This window comes from Leguminivora glycinivorella, chromosome 1 (genome assembly GCF_023078275.1).
Source record: "Leguminivora glycinivorella isolate SPB_JAAS2020 chromosome 1, LegGlyc_1.1, whole genome shotgun sequence".
In the NCBI taxonomy this organism is placed as follows: domain Eukaryota; kingdom Metazoa; phylum Arthropoda; class Insecta; order Lepidoptera; family Tortricidae; genus Leguminivora; species Leguminivora glycinivorella.
Genome location: NC_062971.1, coordinates 12961520 through 12980789, shown reverse-complemented (window position 1 = coordinate 12980789; position 19270 = coordinate 12961520). Strand labels below are relative to the sequence as shown.

Sequence of the window (19270 nt, the reverse complement as noted above, 5' to 3'; positions counted from 1 at the left end):
AAAACTTAATCAATGGCAAAGAAATTTAAAAATCTGAATAACGATGAAATAATCTGTGTCGCACCGTTTAGTTTTTTTTGGCTAATTGTCACCAATTTTGAATGCCACCTTTTTTACGCCATAATCAATTACCCCTGTTTTTGGAATTTTTTGATGGGCTCTAGCGTCTTTAAATCAAAACGGTCCGACACAGATAAAAATAATTCGGCTTCGCGCACGTCTCCCAAAGGTCCGGAACACCATTGGTCCGTGATAGGAAAGACATACAAATAATAATAATTTGTGTTGAAAAAATCATTGCTCTTTCTTCAAGAAACAGGGAGGAAATACATAGTTGAGAGCGTTTGTATGGAGAATTTACCCCTCCTGTAGCGTCTGTACGTAAATTTTGAACACAACGACGCTAGACGACATCCAGTACTTAGTACAGTCAAGAGCAAATAAATCGGATTAAATGTACAGATCCCATCATACAAAATAATCTGTTTTCTTTGCTCTCGAATGTAGCAAAAAATACGCAATAAGTCATTTTAATGTACTCGTATGGTGTACTCGACAATTATGCAAAACCCACAATCGGCGTAAGGCCGGCACCGATTTGTTAACAAACAATTGCATCGGAAACACTCATTGTTGCCGTACAGCTCTTAGGGTTGTCGAATTACGAAAATCGATAAACTAATTAACAGTGTCGGTGAACTTGCGTCCAAAAAGTTGTAAGTATTACTATACAGTATACGGTAATACCTATTTAATGTTATCGAAACTGTTACATTTCAACTCTATATGTATTGATGTAATTTTTTATTTTTATGTAAATATCCGTCTGATACACATTTATAAGCTAGTCAACGATAAATGTAGGTACCTATTTAAACTTCTTACATCCTACATACCTACTTACATCGTATCCGTCGACATTATGTAACAAACTAAAAGTATCAACCAACCTCGAATACTTTGTCATAATATCACGTAAAAAAATAGGACAGATCTATCTCTACATTTAGTGTTTGTAAATTATCTGTCTCGGTCTTATCTTTATTTTGTTAAGCTTTTGGATAATTTGTAAATTATTTTCACATTTCTGATATCTTAGGTATGATGCTAACTATTCAAACCCTAATTTATGGTCTGTATAATAGTTATTTGTTATACAAGGAGGCAAAGTTGTATTTTAACGCCGAGTGTGGAATTAAAAAACGAGCAAGTGAAAGGATTCTATAGTTGAACCACGAGCGAAGCGAGTGGTTCGAGAATAGAATCCTGAACTTGTGAGTTTTTTAACACACGAGAAGTAAAATACATTTGCACCCGAGTGTAACAGCGAGGAAACTACAACGCAAAAAAAAGAATTTATCACTGCTTCCAGTAGTTCCACAGGTGGTAAATCATTTTTATTACTAGATTCGCCTACTTTTATCAATTTTAAAGCAGTTCATTTGATTTTATTCAAGGTCAAATTACTTTACCCACTAGTGGATAAAATGCGTTTTTACCCGCTGGTATTAAAGGACAAAACACGTGTTTCCGAGCTAGTGCGGGGAAAAACAAATTATTTTAAAATTACGATACAGTTTTGGACAACCCTAAGGCTAGTTCATCAGACGCGTTAGTGGAGCGATCTCGAGACAAGTTGGGCGATTGTTCGCGGCCCCGCTGCGTCCAGCTGCAACGCACATTTGCATATACTGCCTCAAATTGAAATGAGTTATTACTATGTTTAAACATGATGAAATGGCGTGTGTAATGTGTATTTATATCACAGGTATAGCTAAAGGACGAATGAGGTATCATTTTATTAATTTCACTCGTGGAAGTGACAAACATATTTTTATTTCGTATAAAAAAAACTCAGTCATCTCTGTATCAAATACCTATGATACACAGTTACTTGAACGTTCTTTTCAGTCGTTTTTCGATTTTTCCTAGTACTTATTAACTTAGGTCGACATAGACGCACGGCACCACATGCAGCAGTCGGACTGCTACAAGCTACAAGCAAACCGTCCAACCATGTCGGATATCTACTGCACGAAATAAACATAATAACGCTCATAAATTCATGGTGTATTTACACCTGATTTGTGAGATAAAGTCAATTCATATTTACTTAAACATTACCATTGTATTTATTAACCTAAGGTTAAAGTGCCCTCCGAATCTATGATTTGCATGGGTCAAATCGTTTTCAAGGGTGCGAGCTCATTGTTTCATCCCAAATTACACTTTGCAAACCGTTACCTTCAACTATTCATTATAATCTCATATTGTATGGAAACAGTCCGAGTTTGGTTGCATAATGACTTAAGTCGAGAAACTAATCCGTTACAATATTATTCTTAATACTACTTGTTAAAGTTGTTAGCCTCCACAATGGTAGTGGTCAACTGGTCACCTAACTTAATGTTAGTCTTCTGTTTTTAGTACTTTAACTATGTACTTAAACATAATGATGGCGAATGGTTGACCGGTAATCGCTGCTTACGCAAAGTAGCGTCCAAGCAAAAGGCATTTTGAAAAACATATTTAAAAAACTATGGCAAAACTTCCCTATCTTTATGCGAGTAATTTGTTTTAATAGATTTTATCTCTTCTCTCGTTACATCATTACCTATATCAAACTGTAAAAACCGAACAGACCGATAGACCAAGCGAAGGCGATCTCCGTTTCAGCTTGAGCGAAAATATTTTTTGTATATTCATCGCATTTTTCAACCAAATGTCGCCAAATTATTCGCCCAGATCCATTGAGGTTTACATGTCAGATATCTAAGTACGTAAGTAGGTATGTTTATTGTTCTTTAAAGGCGTACCTACTTAAAATAACATCTTTTTATCTTCTGTTTAAACAGTTTTCAAGACGTAACATATCTAACTATTGGAACGTCTTGTAAACTCAACAACGAAGTACCAATCACCTCGCGCAATTGCCTTCGCAGTCGCAAATGAAGAGAAAGCAAACCCTTCGACCTTACGACATCTCCCCGCGAAAAATCGTGAACAATCCCAACTGATACATATTTCATAGCACGAACTTTCGTCACATCTCCACTAAACAAACTGACGAATGACGTGATAATTATTGACTATAACCGTTATAGTGATGATGGCTTGACATCTAGTTGTTAGGTAAGGCATAATTGTTTTAGATATGAGAGGTGCTATTATTAAATCTTCGGTGACATCTTCATGGCCAATGTTAATGATGTGAAGTAGTATGGAAATCAGCTCTCACTTAATAATGTTGGTTTTAGAGTATTGTAAAGAGTAATTTTATTTAGGTGTCTAATTCCATCAAACACATAATTAGGTAAATGTGGACGCATAGGTAAGTAGTGCATGTAAATTTACAATACAATGAGAATTACCTACAGTTTTTTTTAACATCTTTGTCCATAAGTAACTACTTAACTAAACTTATCATCACATAGGTAAATTAAACTGGGAGGTTTTTTCCTAAACGTCAATGATGAACACTGATGTAACGTTGCATTTCTTGTGGCGTTTTGCATAAGTAACATAGGTATTTTAAATTCGTTTTTAAAAGCATTGATTTCCAATCTCGCGTCAAGCATCGTTACCTGCTCAAAAAGCATGGCATCCTTGAAATCATTGCTGCCAAAAATGTAGGGTGTGTAATGATTGGTATAACTTTTTTTGGTATAGTAACATTTGATATAACAACATTTGGTATATATTTAAAGGATATAATTAGTCATTTGACATAATTAACATTTGGTATAACCACAAAATATCTACTTTTATTTTGTATAATCATTACTTCGTATAACACTTATTTATAATAACCGTTATATGGTATAACTATCTATTGATATACGACTAGTATAATATAACTAGCAAACAGTATAAAACATCTCATGAATTAATTTTATTCTTGTTTGAAGAGATCACAGTTCTAACCTAACCTAACCTACTTTTCTGATAGCAGTACCTATGTTTAAGGGTCAAAGTTCTAACCTAACCTAACCTATTTTTCTGGTAGCAGCGCGTTGCACAGTTCTAACCTAATTTACTTTTCTGGTAAGTGATGGATTTAATTTATTGTACATTTGTTTGTTATTCTAACTGTGCTTTAGAAAGAATTTGTGTTATACAAATTATTTATTATCGGAAATAAGCTAATGCTTACTCAAAGTATGATATAATAAATGTTATTCGAAAAAATGATCATTATATCAAATAAGAATTATACAATTTGTTAGTATATTATTTGTTGTTATATGATTCAATAATTATATCAAATGATCGTTATAACGACTAAAAATATATCAAAAAAAGTTATATCGACCGATACGCACCCAAAAATGTATGCTATGGGCTATGGATGTCGGGGGTCTTGAAGTTTGACAAAGGCCGCGGTTAGCTCTTCCATGTTTGAAAATTGAATTTTGAGAAAGTATGTACATTTTTAGTACACTGAGGTATGGCATACCAAGGTAGGTAAGTATCTCAAATAATGTGCACAATGTGTTTGATATTAATATCTTATTCCGAGTGTGTCGGGCATTATGATGATAAGTCTATTTACATGTTCAAATGTTATCAACTTGTCAAAATTAAGATTAGTACTCAGAGAGACTTCAGCTCATGTATACGTACATCATACATCATCATCATGTAGTAAAGAAAAGTAGCTAGGTACATCTACTTTCTAACTTACGAACATATTTGTGCAACGTCTTAAAAGTAGACCTAGTTTGCAAATAACACTACGTTATCTTAAAAAGTAGTGAATGAGTTAGTCTAAAGATTATAGCTTAGACCGTTTTCAAATGGAGACGGTATTTAGCAGCATTGTTTTGACTTAAGCAAAGGAATGTTTAAGCGTCTTAGAGATTACCTTGACCTGAACTCGTATTTGGGTCAGTTTTGCTTTAAAATTGGTTTTCATTTTCTTTTTCATCTAATTTATTATCAACTTAATTTCAGTTGCATATAATTTAGTAAACACATCAACGTCACTTAATTGGCAGAGAACTACTGATGAACATTCTCAGGTGTAACAGAACAAGCGTCTAAGACGAGGAAAATGACTCGTTATAACATATAAAACTTACGGTGAATCAACTTATCCTTGACCAACTTTTTGGTGCATATTTCTTTTGGGATTTCATTGGATATTTTGACAAATAATATCTTTGAAGCTTTATCACATGTATAGTCACGTCTTCACTCATAAAATTCACTATTATTTGATGCAAAACAGGTTGGAAAAACGTATTTATCAACAAACTACGTTCACATGGACGGAATACTGACACTGACAGTTGTCAGCTGCGTAACGTTCCGATATTATGTCTTGATTTCAATCACAGGTCATAAAAGTTCATAATGATTAGTAGTATACTTTCTGGATGTGTTTAATGTAGCATTTAGAAACAAAAATGATATTTTACTGCGTATTTGATCTACAAATCTAATTAAAACCCTTTAACAAAAAAATATCTGCATACCTATACTAACCGCAATACATAACTCTTCGTCGCTTAACTAGGTATCAATAAAATTATTCCTATATCACTTTGGAACACGTGCAGTCATGCAGATGTTACTGTTGAGAAGCAAAAACGTACATGCTGAGATGTCTTGGACATTAATGCCTAAGGCGTACGGCTTAGTAAACAAAGTAGTTATGACCTTTTTCTTATATGAGTCCCGAGTCCCAAGTCCCAAGTCCCAAGTGTGTCCCAAGTCCCAAGTCCCGAGTCCCAAGTCCCAAGTCCCAAGTCCCAAGTCCCAAGTCCCAAGTCCCAAGTCCCAAGTCCCAAGTCCCAAGTGTGTCCCATGTCCCAAATAGAATCTATAAAAGGGTCGGAGCGAGCTGGCGCGCGGCATTCTTAAAATATCTATAAGACTAACAGTGTCTCTGGCTTTCGTGTGTTACTGGTGAGTGAAGTTGTTCTGCTATTATTTCTCTGTTTGTTTTTACTTGGAAATTATTCTAAGTGATTGTAAACATTGAAATTGTGTCTCTGTTTGATTGTGCGGGGACAATATCGTCGTACAGTTGAACCTAGACCTGTGGTGGAATTGCTTTACCGTCAGTTGTGGGGTTATTTAGTGTTCTATTTATAGTGTAGTGTTACATTTAAATTGATGTGTATAGTGAAGTTTTCTGTGCTTTGTTTCATGAGTGCCGTTAAGCAATACAAAGACTGGGTCGATGTATGGCTGGTGCTTGGAGATAAGTCTGTGTTTGGTTTTGTAGGGAGTAATTCTTGCAAAACTAAGCTTAGATTATAGCACGTAAAGGAAACTTCACTCGTTTGTTTAGTTGGTCAGTAAAATTGAATTTAGTAATTTTCTATGGGGTTATTTTGTGAAAGTTATAAGCCAGATCATTGTTTGTGACAGACTGTTGTCCGGCTAGGCGCTTCTTCCCTTACGGTGTCAAATAAGAGGCGTTTAGGGGTCTTTTTGTTCCAAGTGGAGGGCTTGGACGCTTTTCTATACTTACAAAAGCGTATTTTCTCACCGGTCTCAAAGAGTCCAACTGTTAGATGGAAGTGAGGACTTTCACGATTGACGAAAGGCATTAGGAGTAATCCTTGCTCACTGAAGTCGGCAGTATTTGAGGCTGGGGTCCTATATATATATTTATATTTATTTACTCGGTGTTCTAGTCCATGCTGGTGTTGGTCGCTGGGGATTTCGGTTGTGATCGATCCACATCTAAGTAAAGTTGATCGCAGCTGGGTCTCTCATGTGGCTGGTACTGGTGTGTCCTAGAATACTGGATATATACACGGATAGGGCGATCTACTCTCTGCTACCCTAGCCCGCGGGCAAAAGCAGAGGGGGGGATCAGAACACAAGCCTATAGGTTGCCTATCTCAGCTTCGCTGGCTGAACTGTACAGCTTATGGTAGGGATACACTTGTGCATATTTTGAACTCAAGATCTATGGTAAGTGGCGGTCTGTGTTTCAGATATGCTAGAATAGGGAAAACGATAGGAATAGGGTAGAGTCACACACTATTTCTATAAAAGTAGAGTTCTTTTATGATTGGTCTTGGAATATAATTGGTCAACGTGTATTGTGGAGAGATAATTTAACTACTACTATTTATATGGTTTAAATGGACTTTAAATGTGGTGTTTACTATCTTAAAATATGTGGTAAAACTGGTAATTTATAAAATCTCTTATTACTTAATTTATTTGAGTGAAATTAATAATTGTGGTAGCAATTTCTGATTTTTCGGTGTGGCTGCGGGACACTTAGTGTTGCTAACTGGTTTTTCAAGGTAAATTCTATCAAGTTGGATAGGGAAACAAACTATTCTTTGGAATAAAAAGTAAAGGTTTGTTATAGGGCCCAGTGGCATGCGAGCGCCGTCCACTGATGGAAAGTCAAAAGCTTAGAAAAGTTAGTAGACTTGCTTAATTCTTATAAAAGTTAGCGACTGCTCGGTGTTTCGATAAAACATTAGAAAAATCGAGAAGTTATGGTCTATTAGCAGTATTGGGGAAAGGGGGTTTAGCTAGGAAAAAAGGAACAAAACAAAAGGGGGGTTAGTTCGTAGATAGATAGCCCTTCAGGCTTACTTGCTTAGGATCCTGATAAAGTGGTTTGATCAGGTCAGGGGTCCCATACCGTATCGCAAGCCCTTGCCCAAGCCGGGACCACTAATAAGGCGTAGCGGATGATTACCAAAATATTTTTTAATATTTATTTCATGTACGTTTCACTCACTAACTTTTATTCTAAAATTTTCTTCATTAGGTCGTTAATTTTCTCACATATAACTTTCTAGGCCTAAATCTGATAAAATACTCTTCTTTATAGAAGAGTTATGAGAGATATTGACACTGTAGTGCAGCCATGAGAAGAACAGGTTTCTGTCTGTTAAGATATAGGTATTAATAATATTAGGACTAATTTAAGTTCATTAGCTTATAAGTCATCATATATTTTAATATTACATCCGTAGTAAACAAGCATACGTCCCTCTTGATGGTGAGAGGTCACCGTAGTCTATATCTGCCAATTATTTCAATAAATTAAATCCACTGTACGAATTTCAACTTACTATACGTATATATTTTTACTGTAGTAATACAAATAAGTATGTATGTATAAATAAGATTTTCAATAGCTCCATATGACATGAGTTCGATACCTCACATGATAAGCTGCAGGCTAGTCTAAAATAGTAAGTGTAAAACCATACAATTATTATGTTCGGTAGATTGTGTACACAGCTTTTATACAATATTTCACAAGTCAGAAGTATGCCAACATATTGTACTTCATTACAACCATGTCAAACATATCCTACGAAATATTAGAATTACCAGCATCTGGGAGGTCGTACCTCGCCATACCCTAACTCCACCACTGCTTGATCATTGTCACAATTGCTTAATGAATTTCAGGAAAATTGATTGAAATTTGTAATATTCCTGTTAAGTAGGCATAGATAATAAGCACTATTATCATTATAAAACCATATTTTACTGAGGTTCAGAAAAAGTATGTAGTACTAGCTTTTACCCGCGGCTTCGCCCGCGTAATAAAAGTATTCTTATTGAAACGTTTCCAAAAAATAAGATTTTCATTTGGATCCGTAGGTTTCTTTGTAGGTACATCTGTCCGCGATTATTTCGATTAAGGTAAAGCGGGGCAATTCTCGACTGGGGGGGCATTGTAACTGATCTATTTGCTGTACGGTCAGCCAAGAAAGTGGTTTACCACTTTTCGACTCTTCGAAGAAACCTACGGATCCAAATGAAAATCTTATTTTTTGTAAACGTTTCAATAAGAACACTTTTTTTGGCTGACTGTACCTTACAAATATTACTATTGTTTTAAAAGAAATTCTTGCAATGATTGTAGAATTGTTACACAGCGACCACAGCGTAGGTAGTAGGTATGAATATGTATGTATTTTACCTATATAAATATTTATACTGGGGAAACTTCATACAACCCACATAGCCAGTATCTCGACGCTATGGTCGGTAGGGTAAAAAGTACTTCCTTGCATTATCGCTTACAATTTTTTCCATTTTTCTTATACTTATTGCAAACGTAAACATATAAAAGGCAAGCAAACAACGATCTTCTTACAGCACATTGAATGTAATAGTTATTACGGATGCAGGATACTCGCCGATGCCTACTTAATCCCTTCCCACTGAGCCACCTGCATTTTACACTGCCTAGATATCGATTGCCGACCGATTATTCCGACCCCAATCCCTATTCTTATCCCCGTCCCTATCTCTATCCTTGTCCCCGTCCCCGTCCCGTCCCTGTTCCCGTCCCTCCCCTATCCCTATGCCCGTCCCCGTCCCCTATTCCTATCCCTATTTCTATCCCTACCCTATCCCTTCCCTATCCCTTCCCTATCCCTACCCCTATCCCTATCCCTATCCCTATCCCTATCCCTATCCCTATCCCTATTTCTATCCCTATCCCTATCCCTATCCCGATCCCGATCCCTATCCCTATCCCTATCCCTATCCCTATCCCTATCCCTATCCCTATCCCTATGCCTATCCCTATCCCTATCCCTATCCCTATCCCTATCCCTATCCCTATCCCTATCCCTATCCCTACCCCTACCCCTATCCCTATCCCTATCCCTATCCCTATCCCTATCCCTATCCCTGACCCTGACCCTATCCCGTTCCGTCCCTGTCCCTGTCCTTGTCCCTGTCCCTGTCCCTGACCCTGACCCTGTCCCTGTCCCTGTCCCTGTCCCTGTCCCTGTCCCTGTCCCTGTCCCTGTCCCTGTCCCTGTCCCTGTCCCTGTCCCTGTCCCTGTCCCTGTCCCTGTCCCTGTCCATGTCCCTTTCCCTGTCCTTGCCCCTGTCAAATTATCATGCTAGGAGGTGAACTTTGAAAAATCCTTTCTTAGTGCTCCTCTAAGGAACTTCCGTGTTAATTTGAAATCTCTTGAACCAGAAGTAAAGTTAATTTTAAATTGAAGGAAAAATGGAAAAATTCACACCTCCGGCAGGACTCGAACCTGCCTCCGTGGCGCAGTTGGAAGCGCGATGGCCCCGGCAAGGCCAGAGGTCGCAGGTTCGAGTCCTGCCGGAAATGTGAATTTTTCCTTCAATTTAAAATTATGTAATATCGCTCGCAGACGTTTCTGCATGATAAAAAACAAATTCAGAAGTAAAGTTAAAAACTAAACCTATACTTATGGCTATTTTGGATATTTTAACCCCATTGCACAACAACAGGGGAGAAAATTTCTTTTCCACCTCATTAGATTTTATAATCGTTGTATTTATCGTGATCAGCGACCCGATAAACCATAAAAACGATACCCATATTGTGTTTTTGACTGTACCCCCTTTGCACCCCTTTAGGGGTCAAATTTTCAAAAAACCTGAAACATGTATTTAGTCATATGTCTTTAGGAATCCTCCTGTGAAGTTTCGAATAAAATAGTCAAACTAATCTAGTTTCCCCATACAAACTTTGAACCCCCTATTTCCTAAGAGGAGAATTTTGAAAAATCCTTTCTTAATGCTCCTCTACGCTATATAAGGAACCTATGTGCCAAATTTGAAATCTCTAGGACCAGCGGTTTCGGCTGTGTGTTGATATGTCAGTTAGTCAGTCAGTCAGTTTCTTCTTTTATATATTTTTTGATATTTAAACCCCATTGCACTACAACAGGGAAGAAGGTATTTCCGCCTCGTTAGATTTCAAAAACGTTGTATTTATCGTGATCAGCGACCCGACAAACCATAAAAACGATACCCATATTGATTTTTTGACTTTATCACCCCCTTTTCACCCTTTTAGGGGTTAAATTTTCAAAAAACCTGAAACACGTATTCAGTCATATGTCGTAAGGAATCTTCCTGTGAAGTTTCGAATAAAATAGTCAAACTAATCTTGTTTCCCCATACAAACTTTGAACCCCCATTTGACCCCCTTAGGAGGTGAATTTTGGAAAATCCTTTCTTAGTGCTCCTCTACACTATATAAGGAACCTACGTGCCAAATTTGAAATCTCTAGGACCAGCGGTTTCGGCTGTGCGTTGATATGTCAGTCAGTCAGTCAGTCAGTCAGTCAGTCAGCTTCTTCTTTTATATATTTAGATGTGGTACGCATTAAGTATGTAAACTTACCTAACATGACCGGGTCCAGTCTGATTGTCGGATTACTTTGTTGTTCAGTAACGTTGAGCATGAGCTGGTAGTGTAGATCAGTGAGCCTTTAGTACACTGAAAGGAAACGTCAGAGATTAGAAATGTTCATGTAGATAGCGTAAGAAAAGGGTTTAGTTTTAGAGTGGGGTTCTGCCAAATAGGAACAATATTATTTCACTTATCTATTCACGGGGGCGCGTCGCTTAATTTTTGGAACTAAGACACGCCCATGAGAAATATTGTGTCAGAAAAAACAACGCATACAGCAAAATGTACAAAAGGAAAAAAAAAAAATATTAAAAAGTTTGAGAACCCCTGCCTAGCAGTTCATATCTACATGAGCTAGGACATAAATGAGTTAGTAATAAGTTTGCTTAACCAATAAAATTAGGATAAATTAATGTAAGTTCAATTTTCACTTCATCGCTTATTGCCATCGCTATACTTCGCCTAAATTATCTAAATGTAATAATTAGTATGAGCTATTATAAAAAAATAAAAGTACCTTTCGTTTATATGAAGTCAGTAGATATATGGAAGACGGTCCAACTGAAGCGTGGCCTCTCGGGTAAAACCTGAAATTGTACATATTGAAAGATTAGTTAAAAAAGGGTGTATGTATGTTTAAGGAATCTTATTTATAAATACGTATCATTAAGATTGTTTATATTTATCTAGGGCATTCATGGTTAAGTACTTACTTGGGAATTGTGCTAAGACGGAGTACAGTCCATAAAAAGGACACACCGGAAAATTGTCCCGTTCAGCTTGCAACTAGTTGGAATTGTTTAGGTGTAGATTACCGATTAGATATACTGAAAATTAATACATACATTGTTTAAACCCATTGTAACAAGAACAATATTTATATTAAGTCTAGATTTTCAGTCTACATAATTTTATTTAAGTGTCCAATCCAACATCAATCTTTATCTTTGAAAAATACAAAGTTTGTACAAGACTCAATGCTCATTTTTAAATGCCATAACATTTATTTGAAGGCCTACAAATATTACTTTCCATAATCAATAAGCTAGTGCCTCAGAAAAATAATAGTCATTTCATTGTTTGGAACCGCAAAAATTTTATAAATTCCAAGTACAGTTACGTAGCCTAGGTCAAGTAAATTAATCGAAGATATATTTTTGATGTTTACTCTTTAAACGAGGTGTGTTCAGGAGTTTCGTGTTTCATGACAGATTGAAGAGTAAAAACAAAAGCTTACCTTTGCTGTAAAGTTAAGTATCCAGTTTATTTACGTCCATTGCACTAGGCTAGATTTCACTAAGTCTACTGTACACCTAACACTTATTGCAATGAATTAAAATAACGCGTTTTCGCCTGATTTCCTAACGAATTTATAGGTTATAAAAATTCAAACTCACTTAGTGACACAAACATATTTTACATTGATCTGAAAGTTTATTCTTCGGACCACATTTGAAATATTAAATGGAAAACATTTGTTTTAAGTTATTTCAGATTCATGTTGTAGGCAGTATAGCGCTAAAATGGTCCATACATAAATAGATCTGTCATTTTTTCGCGGACAAAGCGGTTTAGCGGTAAACATGAGATAGATTAGAGAAAATAATTTAACCACAGATAACATATATCTCCGCCAAAAGGTGTTCTATTGGCGACAATACTCAAACTGTCATTGTTCTTAAGTTGGTATGCTTGATCGTCATACAATTTTGTAGCAGATGAGATTATGATCAAGGTGTCACATGTTGTCCAATGGTTTGCGGTTAGTAAATACTTTATAAAATCAAATACTTTAAATAGTATACTTTGTAAATGATGAATGTAGGACTTCTTATAAATAAAATAAAATTTTCTTTGCCTTCGAGTCAGGGTAGAGTAGGGTAAAATGGGATAGGTAAACTTTTAAAATTATTATCTAGTTTCTATTTCTATTTTTATTATTTATTTTGATTACTTTTAAAAGCGTTGGCTTTCTGTAAACAATCGAGTGAAAGCGTAATTGAGGAGGAATGAACGAGTGTATGTGTATAAGTTAGAGGTGATGAATGCTTATAGATGTATGCTAGATAGATTGAATGGCTGGATATGACGGATGTAAGATATGAAAGTGTGTCTCGAATGTTTCTTTTATGGAATGAGTGGATTGATACAGACAGACAGCGCTGGAAAGTAGTCAAAACTAGTTTGGTCGGAATTTGCGGGAACAAACAAGGGGGGGAATTTTGGGAACACATTAATCATAAAATTCTTATTGGTTAGGTTAAAATCCAATGGATTCGACCCATTTCAAGGGTAGTTTTTTATGATTACTACTCTACAAGGTAATAAGACCCACACTGAATCCACACACCTCATCTTGAATGGGATGTATTTGACAATCGACATATTTAAGGGCCGATATCGTCTAGTGAGAACGAGGCTCTTTTCAATATTTGTGTCCTTGTTATTTGTTCAAATATGTGAAGTTTAGTATCATCAAATCATTTCTTCATTTGATCATGATATGGTACCGAGTTGAGGTACATGCTTATGTCATTTAAGGTTTGTTTTATAAAAAAAAAAACACATCCAAACAGATCTTAAGTCAGTATATTTTATTCAAGTATGAGACATGCGCCAAAGCATGTGGCTGGGAGTGATTAGGTAGAGGAATTGGTTTGAGTTTCGACAATGGAGATTGAAGGCTCTGGACTTATAATGAGAGCTCTAAAGGTTTCTTCGTAATTGCGTGGGAAGTTATTGTGAACTCGTTGAAATTATTACGATAATTATTCCGGTCCAACAGTGTGGATGGAATGAATATTCGCCGCGACCGGGGAACGAGCTAGCAAGAACGGGTTAGTAGGACCTATCAGATTCACAACCTGGTATCCCTGGCGATGCGTGGACTCTGAGAAAGGGGTTATCATGGTTCATTGTCGAAATTCTGATGAGCTAATTTCAAAACTGAGTCGCTAGCAGTTGCATAGTATTGGAATACACACCACACAATTAGAAATGGGGGGATATTTCCGACTGATCTAGAGAAATTTTTCTTTTCTTCAGTTTTATTGCTTCTTTTGCTAAATAAGATTGAAATTTTTTACAAACTACTTTGTATTTTGTGAAAGAATTCCAATCTGGGGGCGAGTTGTAACAGAACAAGCGTCTAAGACGAGGAAAATGACTCGTTATAACATATAAAACTTACGGTGAATCAACTTATCCTTGACCAACTTTTTGGTGCATATTTCTTTTGGGATTTCATTGGATATTTTGACAAATAATATCTTTGAAGCTTTATCACATGTATAGTCACGTCTTCACTCATAAAATTCACTATTATTTGATGCAAAACAGGTTGGAAAAACGTATTTATCAACAAACTACGTTCACATGGACGGAATACTGACACTGACAGTTGTCAGCTGCGTAACGTTCCGATATTATGTCTTGATTTCAATCACAGGTCATAAAAGTTCATAATGATTAGTAGTATACTTTCTGGATGTGTTTAATGTAGCATTTAGAAACAAAAATGATATTTTACTGCGTATTTGATCTACAAATCTAATTAAAACCCTTTAACAAAAAAATATCTGCATACCTATACTAACCGCAATACATAACTCTTCGTCGCTTAACTAGGTATCAATAAAATTATTCCTATATCACTTTGGAACACGTGCAGTCATGCAGATGTTACTGTTGAGAAGCAAAAACGTACATGCTGAGATGTCTTGGACATTAATGCCTAAGGCGTACGGCTTAGTAAACAAAGTAGTTATGACCTTTTTCTTATATGAGTCCCGAGTCCCAAGTCCCAAGTCCCAAGTGTGTCCCAAGTCCCAAGTCCCGAGTCCCAAGTCCCAAGTCCCAAGTCCCAAGTCCCAAGTCCCAAGTCCCAAGTCCCAAGTCCCAAGTCCCAAGTGTGTCCCATGTCCCAAATAGAATCTATAAAAGGGTCGGAGCGAGCTGGCGCGCGGCATTCTTAAAATATCTATAAGACTAACAGTGTCTCTGGCTTTCGTGTGTTACTGGTGAGTGAAGTTGTTCTGCTATTATTTCTCTGTTTGTTTTTACTTGGAAATTATTCTAAGTGATTGTAAACATTGAAATTGTGTCTCTGTTTGATTGTGCGGGGACAATATCGTCGTACAGTTGAACCTAGACCTGTGGTGGAATTGCTTTACCGTCAGTTGTGGGGTTATTTAGTGTTCTATTTATAGTGTAGTGTTACATTTAAATTGATGTGTATAGTGAAGTTTTCTGTGCTTTGTTTCATGAGTGCCGTTAAGCAATACAAAGACTGGGTCGATGTATGGCTGGTGCTTGGAGATAAGTCTGTGTTTGGTTTTGTAGGGAGTAATTCTTGCAAAACTAAGCTTAGATTATAGCACGTAAAGGAAACTTCACTCGTTTGTTTAGTTGGTCAGTAAAATTGAATTTAGTAATTTTCTATGGGGTTATTTTGTGAAAGTTATAAGCCAGATCATTGTTTGTGACAGACTGTTGTCCGGCTAGGCGCTTCTTCCCTTACGGTGTCAAATAAGAGGCGTTTAGGGGTCTTTTTGTTCCAAGTGGAGGGCTTGGACGCTTTTCTATACTTACAAAAGCGTATTTTCTCACCGGTCTCAAAGAGTCCAACTGTTAGATGGAAGTGAGGACTTTCACGATTGACGAAAGGCATTAGGAGTAATCCTTGCTCACTGAAGTCGGCAGTATTTGAGGCTGGGGTCCTATATATATATTTATATTTATTTACTCGGTGTTCTAGTCCATGCTGGTGTTGGTCGCTGGGGATTTCGGTTGTGATCGATCCACATCTAAGTAAAGTTGATCGCAGCTGGGTCTCTCATGTGGCTGGTACTGGTGTGTCCTAGAATACTGGATATATACACGGATAGGGCGATCTACTCTCTGCTACCCTAGCCCGCGGGCAAAAGCAGAGGGGGGGATCAGAACACAAGCCTATAGGTTGCCTATCTCAGCTTCGCTGGCTGAACTGTACAGCTTATGGTAGGGATACACTTGTGCATATTTTGAACTCAAGATCTATGGTAAGTGGCGGTCTGTGTTTCAGATATGCTAGAATAGGGAAAACGATAGGAATAGGGTAGAGTCACACACTATTTCTATAAAAGTAGAGTTCTTTTATGATTGGTCTTGGAATATAATTGGTCAACGTGTATTGTGGAGAGATAATTTAACTACTACTATTTATATGGTTTAAATGGACTTTAAATGTGGTGTTTACTATCTTAAAATATGTGGTAAAACTGGTAATTTATAAAATCTCTTATTACTTAATTTATTTGAGTGAAATTAATAATTGTGGTAGCAATTTCTGATTTTTCGGTGTGGCTGCGGGACACTTAGTGTTGCTAACTGGTTTTTCAAGGTAAATTCTATCAAGTTGGATAGGGAAACAAACTATTCTTTGGAATAAAAAGTAAAGGTTTGTTATAGGGCCCAGTGGCATGCGAGCGCCGTCCACTGATGGAAAGTCAAAAGCTTAGAAAAGTTAGTAGACTTGCTTAATTCTTATAAAAGTTAGCGACTGCTCGGTGTTTCGATAAAACATTAGAAAAATCGAGAAGTTATGGTCTATTAGCAGTATTGGGGAAAGGGGGGTTTAGCTAGGAAAAAAGGAACAAAACAAAAGGGGGGTTAGTTCGTAGATAGATAGCCCTTCAGGCTTACTTGCTTAGGATCCTGATAAAGTGGTTTGATCAGGTCAGGGGTCCCATACCGTATCGCAAGCCCTTGCCCAAGCCGGGACCACTAATAAGGCGTAGCGGATGATTACCAAAATATTTTTTAATATTTATTTCATGTACGTTTCACTCACTAACTTTTATTCTAAAATTTTCTTCATTAGGTCGTTAATTTTCTCACATATAACTTTCTAGGCCTAAATCTGATAAAATACTCTTCTATAACACTATATTATTATGCTACAATAGCCTTTATTCTTCTTTAAAATATAAATAAATAAGATTTTAAATATTAGTCAAAAATACAGCTGATACTCATTAAAGGATCTAGGTTATCGCGGTTCACATCGAAGGGTTCTACTTATTCACGCTAGACGATCACAAGGCCAAATTTAAGGGGTATATTTAAAGGGGGGTTAGCTATAATGTTGGTTAGTCAAGTAAGTAAGTAGATAAGCAAGGTGAGCGGAGGTTTAGTTACACAGGCAATACAATTTTGCGAACATTTTAACGATGATGACAGATAAGATAAGAGACGGGATTTTACGGTACCTATGGCACACTTAATTATATGTAACATTTTAGCTGTGTCGGTCGCCCAACGAGTTGACCGACGGGTCATAATACGCGCCTGCGCACCAGCTAATTGCGCTGATCTCGTAATATTTTGCCATTGCGCACAGAAAGACTTAACTGGCGACGAATTTTTAGCGAGATACAACCTATTTCGTAATCTTAAACATTTGATAATCTGTTTCAGATAAACATCAGATTAGATCTGATTTCTAAATTATAGGGGTTTCGATGCGGGTAAGTCAGGGTTCAGTAGGTACCTATATTACTTTAGTTATGGCAGGTTTTTCTTGACTTTACAATTTGTCTATCCTAGCTCTGTCTCGTTTTTTTCCGCATTTGAATACAAATTACTAAAAAAATAGGAAAAAATTACGTTAACGTGAATATCATTACTTTGAGTGATTTCCCACTAGCCATCAATTTGATAAGTGAGACATTTTGAAATGCCCACTCTAGTTTAGTAGTAGGCACTTCGCAGTGCCTTACAAATCCTACATATTACACAACCGGCATACATGCGATGTAACTTAGCGAAGCTTGCAGGAGCCGTCTAACGTAATTAAAACGCAGCTTTCGTTCCCGCCCGCCAAACAGCCGCCCCAGAGCAGACGAGTTTATTTCTCAACCGAACCAGAGTAACGAGACCTTACAATCCGTAATGAATATACATGGGAATATTTACCTTATACTGTTTCTCTAGAGCCTTCAAGTCTCTAAGCACATGACAGCTTCGGGCTGAGCTGGCATCGCACGATCCTATCGCGGCCGATAACAGCTCTCACTCACGCGCTGAATTATCGCCGATCTAGTGTAGCTTTGACTAGTACGCTACAGTTCAACCCAGGGGCCCAGTCGATTCGTATCTCTCAGTCCCTCTACGATCTTGCACTTTTGGAAAATATAATACTTATTTGTTTTATTTTGTGAGCTTTGACGTTATTGGAAACAATAACTATAATTAATTTAATTTATTTTGTTTTTTTTTTCTAAATAAAAAGTAATTTAAATTTTAGACCTATTATCCTCCTTGCGTTATCCCGGCACTTGCCACACGGCTAATGGGAGCCTGGGGTCCACTTTTGACAGCTAATCCCAAGATTTGGCGTAGGCAGTAGCTTTTACGAAAGTGACTGCCATCTGACCTTCCAACCCGAAGGGTAACTAGGCCTTATTAGTCCGGTTTCCTCACGATGTTTTCCTTCACCGAAAAGCGACAGGCAATAAAGAATGACATTTCGCACATAAGTTCCGAAAAACTCATTGGTACGAGCCGGGGATCGAACCCGCGACCTCTGGATTGAAGGTTGCACGCTCTTACCGCTAGGCCACCAGCGCTTCTTACAGACCTATGTTCATTTATATCTAGCAAAAGAAAATTTGGAATTGGACTCGCTAAAGAACCCAGTGACGAGCCTCAAGATTGCTAATTTATAATTAACGACTCATCAAAAAGTCCGTTCTCTAAGCTTACGGCATCGTACATTGAATGTGGGACCTCTTAAGTACTAGGTACTAATACTTTGTCACCAGAAGGAGGTAATGATGTGGATAGTCTGCTAGACTAGTATGGATTAATAGTATGGATGGAGACTAGATAGTATGATTTATCTGCATCGATTTTTTTCCACGCGTTTAGAAGTTAACAGCATATCTCGTACGCTCTTATCACCCACCTCTTACTATATGCCAACTTTCATTTTTAGGGTTCCGTAGTCAACTAGGAACCCTTATAGTTTCGCCATGTCTGTCTGTCCGTCCGTCCGTCCGTCCGTCCGTCCGTCCGTCCGTCCGTCCGTCCGTCCGTCCGTCCGTCCGTCCGTCCGTCCGTCCGCGGATAATCTCACTAACCGTAAGCACTAGAAAGCTG

General features: G+C 37.3%; 1 protein-coding gene and 1 long non-coding RNA gene across 3 annotated transcripts in view; one reads left to right on the top strand and one right to left on the bottom strand.

The window, feature by feature from the left end:
• The window catches only part of LOC125238999, a 118315-nt gene that overhangs the window by 73814 nt on the left and 25231 nt on the right, over positions 1-19270 (top strand). The window lies entirely within an intron of this gene.
• LOC125240814 lies at positions 11120-11882 on the bottom strand. Its single transcript, XR_007178710.1, has 3 exons — positions 11845-11882; positions 11649-11718; positions 11120-11218 (listed from the first exon to the last, which is right to left on the bottom strand). It is a non-coding gene; the product is annotated as an uncharacterized LOC125240814 (long non-coding RNA).